Source organism: Oryzias latipes, chromosome 7, assembly GCF_053564925.1.
Source record: "Oryzias latipes strain Hd-rR chromosome 7, Olatipes_Hd-rR_3.1".
NCBI classification, from domain to species: domain Eukaryota; kingdom Metazoa; phylum Chordata; class Actinopteri; order Beloniformes; family Adrianichthyidae; genus Oryzias; species Oryzias latipes.
The window spans coordinates 3,618,245-3,630,931 of NC_136243.1; the positions used below are offsets into that span (position 1 = coordinate 3,618,245).

At 43.9% G+C, this 12,687-nt stretch overlaps 1 protein-coding gene across 1 annotated transcript in view; it reads right to left on the minus strand.

Annotated features, from left to right (window-relative positions):
- Positions 1-871: 871 nt before the first annotated feature.
- stk35 (serine/threonine kinase 35) overlaps positions 872-12,687 on the minus strand; it is a 43,990-nt gene continuing 32,174 nt past the window's right edge. The window contains exon 3 of the mRNA XM_078950051.1: positions 872-1,591. The gene's annotated coding sequence lies outside the window, so the exon portion shown is untranslated. The remainder of the gene's footprint in view (positions 1,592-12,687) is intronic.

Here is a 12,687-nt window from a genome sequence, read left to right on the forward strand (position 1 = left end):
TAAGGAACGAATACATCAGAGGGACGGCTCATGTTGCCTGTGTCAGCGACAAAGTCAGAGAAGCCAGACTGAGATGGTTTGGACATGTTCAGAGGAGGGATAGTGGATTTATTGGTAGAAGGATGTTGGAGATGGAGCTGCCTGGCAGGAGGGCGAGAGGACGGCCAAAGAGGAGATACATGGATGTCTTAACAGAGGACATGAAGTTGGCTAATGTTAGGGTAGAAGATGTCCATGATAGAGTGAGGTGGAAAAGGATGATTTGCTGTGGCGACCCCTGATGGGAAAAGCCGAAAGAGAAAGTGGTTGCAAAGCAGTCCTGTAGAGCCTCAGTAGATCCCTCAGGCCACACCCGAACCACCTTTTTAGCTGGTCTGATGGCTTTGACCTTTGGCCTGTATGCTGGCATTAGCATGACAGTGGTGTGGTCTAGGGCACCCAGGTGGGGGAGGGAGAGGGCTTTGTAGCCTCCATTTGTGTGGGGTGTAAACAGTGTCCAACTCAACTCATCTTTATTTATATAGCACCCTCAATCAACAGCAGCCGACACAAAGTGCTGAACACGAGAAATGAAGAAAAACAAACACTAAAACATCTTAAAACACAAGATTAAAAATAGAGAGATAAAAACAATAAAACCAGTACAGCAAGACAGCAATAACAGAAGTCTCATGTTGAATTAAAAGCCAGAGCATAAAAATGGTTTTTCAGGCGGGTTTTAAAAATGGGCAGTGATGGAGCTTTTCTTATGGACAGTGGCAGAGAGTTCCAAAGCTTTGGAGCAGCGACAGCAAAAGCCCTGTCCCCTCTGAGCTTCCGTCTGGACCTCGGTACCCCCAGAAGCAGCTGATCAGCTCCAAGATGTTTTTACCTCTTGTGGGGAAGTTGAAATGTCCATGTAGTTGTGGAAACACACTCTTGGGGTTTGGATGGTTGAAGTCCTCAGCCAGGATGAGGAAGGCATCAGGGTGTGCCGTCTGCTGCTCACTGATGTGCTGGTGTAGTTCATACAGAGCCTCACTCCTGTTGGTGGTGGAGCTGGGAGGGATGTATGCTGCTACCAGCAGTATGGACCTAAATTCTCTAGGCAGGTAGAATAGCCGGCATGTAACATTCATAAACTCTGCCAGTGGGGAGCAGTGTTTATAGACCACTCTGACATTCCGGCACCAGGCATCGCTGATGTAACAACACAGTCCTCTACCGCGGGCGGGTCTTACCCCCCTCGACGAGCATCCTGTCGGCCCAGAAGCATGCTAACCCGGGATATTGTCTGTTAGCCACGTTTCCACAAAGACAAAGACACAGCACTCACTTGCAGTCTCGGACGATATGCATGGTCCAGTTAATTGTCCAGAGATCGTACGTTGGCCAGCGTGATTGTTGGGATAGCTGGTCGGTGAGGACTAGTCTAGCACGGATGCCTCCACGCTTCCCCCTCTTTAGCTTCCTCATGCACCCCCTGTGGCGCCTCCACTCTGTCTGAAGCGGACCGCATTCACGTAGCTCAACTGGCACATTCCTCAGAAAATGGTCCAAAACAGTGGTTCCGCCGATGGCGAGCCGAACCTCGCGGGTGTGTGTGCACATTCTGTTAAAAGAAATTAAAACCCAGTTAAACCCCAAAACATAAAACCCAAAAACACAGGACACACCGAAGATTAGGGAGAGAGGAGCTGCTGAGTGTGCACGCCCCGCCAGTCAGTCAAAGATGGCCCAACTCCCAACGTTGAAACGCCTAGGATAGCACAAGGGTTAATTGTGCAACAAAATGGCGAGCAATATCGAGCTATCCATCCGTACAGTCTTGATCCAGATTCCAGCTCAGATGAGGAAAACAAAGACGTTCATGGATCTGTTTGCCTGACAGTGGATGATCAGAATGGGGCAGAGCAGGAAGCTTGTGGCCCACCTATTTCAGTGACTGCGTGACAACTAGGGCCATTTCAAACGGCGTGTTTTCATCTGCTCCTAATCCAACACAATTTGAATAACGAATTACTCAGAAACACAGTTTTAATCTTAAATTTGATTTGTCCACCATCATCAGAAAAATGCCACGAGAACATGTTAAAAACCCCAAAAGCACCATTTTCTTCCCAACTTCCAAACCATCCAAGATTTTACTTGAATACAAAATAAAGTAAAAGATGTTTCATGTTTTTGCCCCCATGCTTTGCACATATCTATTTTAGGGGGAGATGTTTGACTTTGGGAGTCACTGGGACTAGAGATTCCTTCTGAAACCAGCCTCCATGACTGAACAACCACAAGATTAGATACCAGCTGCTGTTCAGATATTTGTGCACAAAATCATGTTTGATCACAAATTCAGCACTTTTCAATTTAATAAACGTGGAGACTTTTTTAGCCCCTTTACTGAATCCTTTGTACAAGACATTTAGGAAAAAGAATTAAAGGTATTTAACCCTTGTGCTATCTTAGATGACCCCCCCCTCACATTGACGTGTTCTCCCTACCATGACAAAGGTGGATAAAGGTGGAAAGATTTCATGTAATCCATGGACACCAGTGAAGATCACTAATCATTGAAGAAAAAAGGTTCAGAGCACTGTCTAGTGGGTCTAGATGACCCAACTCCCAATCGTAAAGGGCCTAGGATAGCACAAGGGTTACAGAAGGAAAATGTATTAAAAATGCTCCTTGCTCATCTGTTCAGCTTTAGTTACGTTAAAACAATACCTCTCCAAAAGACCTCAACAATGTGCAGCCGTCCCATCAGTCTAACTGCAGGAGTGTTTGTAGAGTCTTTTGCTCTGACATGACAAACGCAGGCTCATCTCCCGCTCAACACCTAAACATAAATCAGCAGAGGCATGTGGGCTGTGGGTCGTAAAATGAATAAGTCTGAAAAACAGACTGATATGAAGCATCTTGAACGACCACCCCGTCCAAATGTCCCTGTGAAGAACTGATTGGGATGACATGGATGATAAATTGCACAAGATAAATAAAAGCAACCCAGCTTCTTTACTTTAAAATGTTTGATGAGAGAATCCGACCATGAATAACCTGTGAAAGCTCACTGACAAACTCCTCACATGATCTGCCGATAAGACAGAAAGCTTGCAATTGTCTGACAGACGGATCGAGGAAGAAGAAATGGCTAAAAATAAAGGCTGCCGGACAGCAGAACGCCCACCAAACGCCGGAATCTAGTTACTGAAAATAGAGGAATGGCGAGGATTCCGATTGGGCGGTAAGCTGCAAAGCAGAGCATTTTTGATGTTGGTGCATCAGTACCTGCAGCTTTTGTGACTTCACTCGATTTACGTAATAAACGCAGCACAAGTGCCAAAAAATACAGATAACTTAAGTTTGAAAAAAACAAGACATTTTGGTCATTTAACTGTTTATTAACCAGGAGCCTTAACAGGCTTTGCAATGCCAGGGTCCATCTATGCCCAACAGACACTGGGTAAGCTTCAGCATCCCTGTGACCCTGAATGGGTACACGCATTGATGGACGGATGGACGGAGGGTTGGATGGAACTCCAGTAGAGTTTGGTGGAAGCATGCATTGTCACCACAGTCAGGCTCCTCCTCATGATGCTGGCCTGCTGGTCACACACTGCTTCAGGGTGGCATTCTGTTCTTTGCCTGCAATACTAAGACATCCAGTTTGGTTTAGTTGGTCGCTCTGGCAACAACAGCATGACCAAGCTGATCCCAGAGTTTTTATGTCACTGCTCATGAGAGGGAAAAAGAAAAGACGTTAAAAGACAAAATGTATAAACGTGCTGTAGAAGTCTGACTATTCACAGCTACTGATCACCATCTCTGGGGTCATGCACACAAGGTCCTGCTACAGGGGGTCAGAAGCCAAAAAACAAGACCCTAAAGCAGCAACAACTGCTGGTAGTAGAAAAGAATGCCTCTAATTGGAACAAATGTTGATGTGTTAAATGCACAGTCCCATGAAAAATGTGTTTATGGTGTTTTTAACTTGAACTCGTGGCATTTTTCTCACAATGGAGGATATTTATAAAGAACATTAGGCTTAGAAGTCCATTTGTGAATATTTCTTTGTTCAGAAAAACTGAAGTTCTTAAATTTTTCACTCTAATGAAGGGCATGTTGGTTTTTCAGCAGACACCACTGCTTTTGCATCACTTCTTTTGTTAATTTTACAGAAGGAACCTAAAAAACAACATGTCAGCCTCCCCCTATTAAATAGTAGAACCTAATTAGGAGCAACGGCTCGTTTCATGACAGGCTCTCTTATCTCCGTTTGGTTCAAGGGTTGTAGAGAAAACTATCAGTGAGTGGATTTCATTCCTAATCACCAACCTCTTTCACTGCTATTCAGTTTTGGGTCAGCTAGAAACAGATCCATCAGTCCCATTCTTTTCTTCCTGCTGCAATCATCTCAGTCAGTGCAGCTTTGTTGTAACACTCTTTTTCGCTTCCGGAAGATTCTTTCATGCCCGGCGCTGCTCAGCTGATTAGATGCTGGTCCAGCTCATAGCTGAGACGACGACCAGCAAAAGCAAGAACAGAGGACGTTTCCCTGAGTTAATTGGCAGAGATAACCTCCTCTGTTAGATGTGACAAACTCGTTAGCAAAGGTTAAAGGGGTGATGAGGAGTCTTCTGCATCAGAACAAACTGACACAAACACGAGTTTGTCTTTTCACGCTGTTCCACAGTTCCACACTTACAGACAACATCAAACCATCACAGAAAAGAAGTGAAATGTGCTTCCATGAGAACAGTTCAAAGGAAATTGGGATAATAACGCCATCAGAACCAGACTAGATCAGAGGGGAAGCATCTTCTATCATTGGTTTGGGTGAGAAAGGACAGGAAAGACACTGACAAAGACAAAGAAACTGGAACATCTGCTATAATAGATTCAACTCATAACTGCAACAATATTGTGTACCTTAACAAAGCAGACACATACCAGACAAAGATCAGACACAGAGCAGACAGAAAGCAGAAACAGAGCAGACACAAAGCAGACAGAACAGACAAAAAGCAGACACAGAGTAGACAGAAAGCAGGCCAAGAGCAGACACAAAGCAGACACAGAGCAGACAAAGAGCAGACACGGAGAAGACACAAAGCAGACACAGAGCAGCCAGAAAGAAGACACAGAGCAAACAGAGCAGACACAGAGCTGACACAAAGCAGGCCAAGAGCAGACACAAAGCAGACACAGAGTAGACAAAGGTCAGACACAAAGCAGGCACAGAGCAAACAGAACGCAGACAAAGAGCAGACAGAGCAGACACGAAGCTGAACTAGCAGGCACAGAGGAAACAGAACGCAGACACAGAGCAGACAGAAAGCAGACATTGAACAGACAGAGCAAACAGATTTACCTATGTGAGAGAAAAATAATGTTCAAATTATATTATATTCATCGATAATATATTCAAAGATACACTATTGAAAAACAACTAAACCTGTGTAAACCAAGTAAGTCCAAACAGACTTATAGAGAAAATTGAAGGTGAAAGTCAGCTGTATTTCAGCTAGACAACTGAAGTCTCTGTCTTCTGTTTTGGCCCCTCCTGCAACAGACCTGTCAGGTGCAGTGTTTGTGGTCTTGCTGCATCAATAAGATAGATCTTAATCCTGCTGAGCAGTTAAGTCTTGGAGTTGAAATGCAGTCTTTTTTCCAGAATGCCTGTGAAAAGACTGACAGAGAAATGCAGCTTGAAAATGCAGTCATAAATGTGGCGTCTCTGGAGAGACACGAGGAATGAAGATTGTGTAAGGCACAGAACATGTGACGGGTTCTTACAGGAGGACCCAGAAAGGTCTATTCTAAGTACAGAAGTATAAGAATATTCCTTTTTGGATATTGGAAAGTGTTATTGAAGCAAATACTGCACATGTTGGTAATGATACACAGAGGTTTTCAGAGTTCTTAATTTTGTTTAGTAGGTTGACAGTTCTGGGGAAAAACTGTCTTTCAGTCTGTAATGCCTGTAGCGCTGGCCAGAGGGTAGTAGCTGGAACACAGCTGAAACAGAAATGTCACCTCTTCAACTCATATGCATTTTTGGAAAGGCTTTTTTCCCCCAGTCTTCATCATTTTTGCAGATGAAGGGCCTCTCTCTTCCACCGCCATTATCACTATTTGTTTGTTGTCATCAGTAACCTGTGTGATATACCACCCTGCAATGCCAGACAGTGATATCTTTTTAAAGGACCTGTTCACATCCACTGATGATCAGTTTCATCTGAAGCTTTTGGCTGCAGCAAGATCTGAGTATCACTGCCAGAATCAATCAGATTCAATACCGCATAGCTTTGTCTCAATTAAAAACCCATTTTTGGTTATGAAAAATCACTTTTTACATTGCTAGTCCTCTGGACCTAACAAAGGTAGAACTTTCATTAACAAAATGATTACTTTTGACATTAAAACATTAAAAAAAACTGTTTTAATGTCTGACAACTCCCCACCACAAAAAGTTTAATGGAGCACTGCCCAACCCAGGTCCTCCAGATCTACCGGCCAGCATACTTTAAGGTTCTGCTGATCAGCTGACTCAGCTGTCTCCTGTTCTGACCAATCACACCTGCTCTAAGTAATCAGCAGCAAAGCATGCAGGGATCACGGATTTACAGAGATAATGAAGTCTTTTTGGATTCTAAGCATTTATGAGCATCTATTATAATATTCAAATTGTGCTATAATGTTTTTATTCAGTAAACAAAACAAAAAAACAAAGGATTTAAACGTATTGTCCTTATATTTCAAATCATAAAAGTGAAAGAGGGCATGCTTTCTTTGAATTGCATCTGTTTGTCAGATTCATTTCTTCTCTTGGCCTGGGGAAAACGGTGACCCATGTGTGGGAGCTGCAGATATTAGCCAGATCCTAAATCAAATAGGATCACATGCTCCCCAGATGAGTTTAAAGCACCATTTTATGTGTTCTGGAGATAAAGGCCAATATACATGGGATTAGAGCAGGAAGACACGGCTCTGTTCAATTTATGCACGTCTATAAAATGTGCTTCCCGATTCTCTTTCACTGCGTGCACACTGTAAATGATGTCCAGAAAGATCTGGGCTCCAGTGAGGCAGCCTGACAGCAGCAGCCCAAGTGAAACGTCAACATCGTTTATCATGGTATGTGAAACATATTTCCCAACTCCATAAAAACCAGTTTTACCTCCTAATGTGAACCAACCGCAGTACAAGGCAGAAAAGCTGACTTGTTTCTTGTGACATGAGGTGAATTTGTAGAACTTCACTGAACAAAAGTTCAAGGACCAATCAGTTCTTCCTTTGAGTCGCCCAATTTTCTTGCTACTGACAAAAAAGTTCCCCAGACTTGGTCATTTCCGTCAGCTGTTTTCTCTGCTTGTTCAGTCACGTATGAGCTAACACAGGGAAGGAGCTGTGCTCTCTCCCTCCCAACGAAGTTCATAAAGAATTTCATATCCACAAAATATGTTAGCTACACAAGTTGGACTAAAACAAGGGAAAAAGGCTGATAAATGTGAATAAGAGAAGTAATTTCTTCAAGAAGTTCTGGAGAACTGCCGCTCAATGTCTCTTTGAAGGGTCAGAGGAAAGACTCGACACAGGCGCATCAGTAATGAACTGGTTGGCTGGCTCCAGCCTAGCTCATTAATAAACCCCCCCTGACTCTGCTGATCCTTAAAACGCCTGCAGCTCATCGATAGTTTAACCCTTTTGCACCTGAAGTAACAGGTTTATTGCAATGAAAGGATTTTTCATGTCCTGAAGGGTTGTTTGAAACCAAGCAGCACTCCGCCAGTAGCTGAGATGATCCAAATTAAACCGATTCTTCTCATCCCGTCCCGGTCTGCCTTGCTGGAGGCCGTCAGCCCTTTTTTGTGGCCCTCCAGCAGGGGGCAGTGTTTGACCACGCAGAGCCCCCTCATCCCAGCACTCACAGAAAGTCATCTTCATTGAAAACCCACAAAATGACTCGCTGCAGTCTGAGCCCGGGTCAGGATCCATGTGGGAACTGTCCTGACGGTCAGCAGAGACTCTCTGATCCTTTCGAGCACAAAGTCCTCTCAAACTGATGCCCAACAGAAACCTTGAACCTCATCGACATCCAACAATGCTCTATCTGTGGTTGGTCTGTCACTGAAAATCCAGAGGGACAGAATCTGACATGGTCCACCATTATTGTTGTTCCTATTTAACAAACAAAAGACAAATACTGAATGTGGGTAGGAAAACTAAATGACATAATTGTTTCAATAAATAAAATGTAGAGATGAAGAGGATCATTTTCCAAAAGCAGCTGGACTATTTGATTATGACCAAAAAAATAAGAAAAAATCCTTTTCCAAGGTCATAAGACTCTGAAGATCCATGAAAACTCAGGACTTGACTACTTTCAGAAGACTCAAAATAGTTCTTTATGTGGGCTCATTGCCTGTGTTTTTACATGCTTTTTATGTTCAACTGGATAAAACTATTCTTATAAAATGTTCTTTAAAAAGGTGGCAGAGAGAGGTTAGAAGGAAAGGATTTGAGTTCACAAAGTTAACCCAGCTTCCTCTGCAGTGTGGTTGTTCTGCTCGTAGATCTACCGTACTGCAGAACACTCATCCATGCTTATTGCTTTTAATATGCAGTCAATTTAAAATCTCATTTCCTCTTCCTGGCTAAAGTTTGTTTTAGTCATTTATTTTTGTTTTCATTTGTAAATACAATATGCATTTAGTGCTTTAGTACCTTATTAGAAGGCCCAAAGCGCTTTACAGTCCCAGTCCCATTCACACACTGATGGCGGCACCGCTGCTGAACTCTGACGCCAACCTGTAACCACCAGAGGCAGGGAGGGGTTCAGTGTCTTGCCCAAGGACACTTCGACACATGCATAGGCGGGCAATGCGGGAAGTGAACCTGCGATGTTCTGATCAGAGGTCAACGGTTTTATTAAATAACTTCTCTTCACATACTTCTCCTTTGTTGCTCATTTATGAGCGACCTTCAGGTAGATTACTCAGCAGTGTTTTACTCGATTACTCCCCTATGCCGGTCCAGTTAATCAACTCACCTGTTCAGCGTCCTATTTAAGTCCAGGTGAGCAGTTGGTTACTCTCTTTCTTTACCGCAAGCGCTTCGTTCGTCCCCCCACCCTCCTCCCCGGCTTCCCCCTGTGAGCTCCGTTATTACCCAAAAGTTTTATGGAAATCTTATCTCATGGAATTGTACGGAGCCTTATGCCAAATGAAAAGAATGTGAATGCCTTAAAGAATGTGAATGCCAAAACTAAAAGAATGTGAAAATAAATATTTTTTTACTGAATGAGTTGTCTGACTGCAATATATATTTTCACAGAATACAACAAAATAGATGTTTTGCATCTTTTTTGCTGAGTTCTATTCACAGTCTTTCTGCTAAATGCAGCACACTTCAGATTCACATCAAGTGATATTCCTGCATCCTGTAGGTGTCCTATTAGAGTAAGTTGGGTTTGTGGAGGTTTTGCTCTGGAGTGAACCAGGTGAAGGAAAGTAGTGATGGTGAAATGGAGCTCGTGCTCCGAAACGTTTTGAATCTCAAGTGAAGCTTCTGTTTTGAAAGCTCTGATCAAACCGGGGAGGTCATGTGAATGTTTCATTTCGGATTCCATGACGTCACAAACTTGTCTGGGTTGTTTTTACATTCCACAGAATTATAATTCAATAAAAGGCAACAAAGTGGCAATCTTGTTGAATTGAATATATCCTCCACAATTTTACAAAATGAAAATGATTTCCGGTATGACTTTTCGTTTTTCCTCTCCTTCTTCTTTCCTTTGATCTTTTCTCTTCAAGGGTTGTCACAGCCAATCAGCTTCCTCTGTCTAACCCTGTCTTCTGCATCCTCAACAGAGCATATCCTTTCCATGGAGTTCCCTTATTCCCAGGAGAAGCAGCACTGGCAGCGAGAGGGCACACACTGCTGTACAGACCTCCATTCAGCCTTCATCTCCAAGGACCCACAGCTGTAGATGTTCTAGGACGTCCTGTGCTCCTTTCAGAACACTTACAGGCGACTGCACAGCTGTCACACAAAGGTCCCCTCACAGTTGTTCAGTTTGTATCTACATGAGTGCAAGATTTCTCATCACAGCTGAAAAGCCAGTCTCTGCTGTACGGTATACAACTGGATGGCTGTTCAGTTTTAACGTCTTCCTGCCCAAACAGTTAAGCACAGCAGAAAATGAAGATCTGAGCTGATCAACCAACAAACACTCAACCTCTGCACCTGCACCACTGAGGGAGGTCCTGTTTAACCCTTGTGCTATCTTAGATGACCCCCCCCCCCTCCTTACAAACCTCAGAGATGCTCTGTCTGCTCAGATAGTCTCCCTGGATGGCATAAGTATAGCCCCCAATTCCACAGTTAGAAACCTTGGGGTTTTACTTGACCAGGATTTATCATTTAAGGCTCACATATCTCAGGCGTGTAGAACTGCCTTTTTCACCTGCGGAATATTGCTAAGATCAGAAATATACTTTCTAAAGGCCCGTACACACCGGGACGAATATTCGCCAGGCGTTATTCGCCACGTTTTTTGTGTTCACACCCAGGCGATTTTCGCTGACGATGAGTGGAGTGAACATGCAATTTCATTCCCTGACATTAGATGGCGCTTAATGTAAACAGAAATACTCCTGTACACAAGGTGGCGCTGCGCAACTTTACGCTTCTTAAAGTCGCTTTTCACTCAGAAGAAGAGAGCAAGTATTTACACGCTTGTCAGAATCAAACAAAGAAAACATGAATATTTCAAGCACCAGTAGCTCCAACTGGTGCTCTGGGTCGGGGATATTTTAGAATGTCCGTCATTATTGCTTCGCGGCTGTGTAGACGCTACTTGGCGTCTATCTTCTTCGCTGGTATGTGTGCTCAGCAAGGCAGTTTTGTGTTTGAGCGCACCCAAGTTGTGTTTTACTGTAACTTCAGAAGCTCCAGACACGTGAGCAAAAGCGCCATTCTCATTGGTCGAGTAGATTTCAACGCGAGGCGTCGAAAAAAAAAACGAACCCGAGGCGTTTGTTTTTTTTGACGCTTTAACGCGTGGCGTTTTTTCGCGTCGGTGTGCACACTCTCGTTGGTGCCCTTTGTTTAGTCACGAGGCGTTAAACGTCGGCGAAAATCGCCGGCGAAATTCGTCCCGGTGTGAACAGGCCTTAAGAGTGATGCAGAAAAACTCATCCATGCATTTGTTACGTCGAGGCTGGATTACTGTAACTCCTTGTTAGCAGCGTGTCCTAAGAGTTCCTTAAGAAGTCTCCAGCTTGTTCAGAACGCAGCAGCTAGATTGTTAGCAGGAATTAGCAGAAGAGATCACATCACTCCTGTGTTGGTTTCACTTCACTGGATCCCAGTTGATTCCAGAATCAAGTTCAAGATCCTCCTGTTAACCTATAAGGCCTTACATGGAATGGCCCCGTCCTGTATTAAGGACCTCATAGTCCCTTACCATCCAATAAGAACACTTCACTCGCAAAATGCAGGACTGCTTGTGGTTCCTAGAATTAGTAAAAGTACAGTTGGAGGTAGAGCGTTTAGCCACCAAGCCCCCGTCTTATGGAATAAACTCCCAGCTCATGTAAGAGAGGCCGACTCAGTTTCTACATTCAAAGTTAGACTGAAAACATTCCTCTTTGGACAGGCTTATTATCAGACTAGCTAGTATTCTGAGATTATTTAACTTAATGTTAATGTGTTTAAATCAAACTTAATAGTAACTATTTGTTTTAAAAGGCTGCTAGAAGTTGAAGCTGGGGTAACTATGGTGCTCTGGGGTTCTGTCCTCTTTTCTCATCTACTTCTACCCTTCCTCTCCTCTATTCTTGATCATCATTTATCATTTAGTTCTCCATGCCTCTGTTTGGTGCAGTGCGATTCAGGTACTCTCCCTCTTTCCCTCTCCTTTCCAGGTGAGTGGGAGTGCTTCCAGATTCCAGTTGGCTCATCCGTGCTCCAGTTCCTGACCGAGTACCTCGTCTCTGCTCCTGCTCCTACACCTGGCTGTGGTTCCTGTCTCAGGCTCGACTCGCGCCCCTGACTGTCCCCCCAACTCCGTCTGTATGAAGCTCGTCTGCTGGACTTTATATATGTAGTTTTAGAGTTAGATAAGTTAATTCTTCTCCATGAGTTCTGGTAAATCGCCTGTCCGTCCTGGGGGAGGATCCCTCCTTCATGTGGGCACCCCTGAGATTTCTCCGTTTTTTCTGGAATCCGTTATTTTAGGAGTTTTTCCTTACCGCGAAGGGGGGTCTAAGGGCAGGGATGCCAGTACAGCTTAGTCAGTTTGTTAGTTCATTTTAGTATTTTTCTATTGAACTCTTTGTATTCGTGATCCTTTTGAGTTCATGTTTTACTTCGAAGCCCATCGAGACGACTGTTGTTGTGATTTTGGGCTATACAAATAAAACTGAATTGAATTGAATACACAGCAATGCTTTTGTGGTCGTGTGTGTGTGCACGTGTGTGTGGATGTGTACGTGGGGGCGAGGCAGTTGTGGGTGCCACGTGCCGCTCTGGAACAGGGCAGCACCAGAGTAGAAGTGGGTCAGTCTGGTCTGAGCAGGACTGAGAGACAGCAGCTCAGAGCAGCTTGTTTGTTTGGGTTTAACCTCTGTGTTAAGCTCCTGAACCTTTCTATGCATGTTTAGCTTTATTTGTCATTTCCCTTTGTCACAAAATGCTTCCATCTCA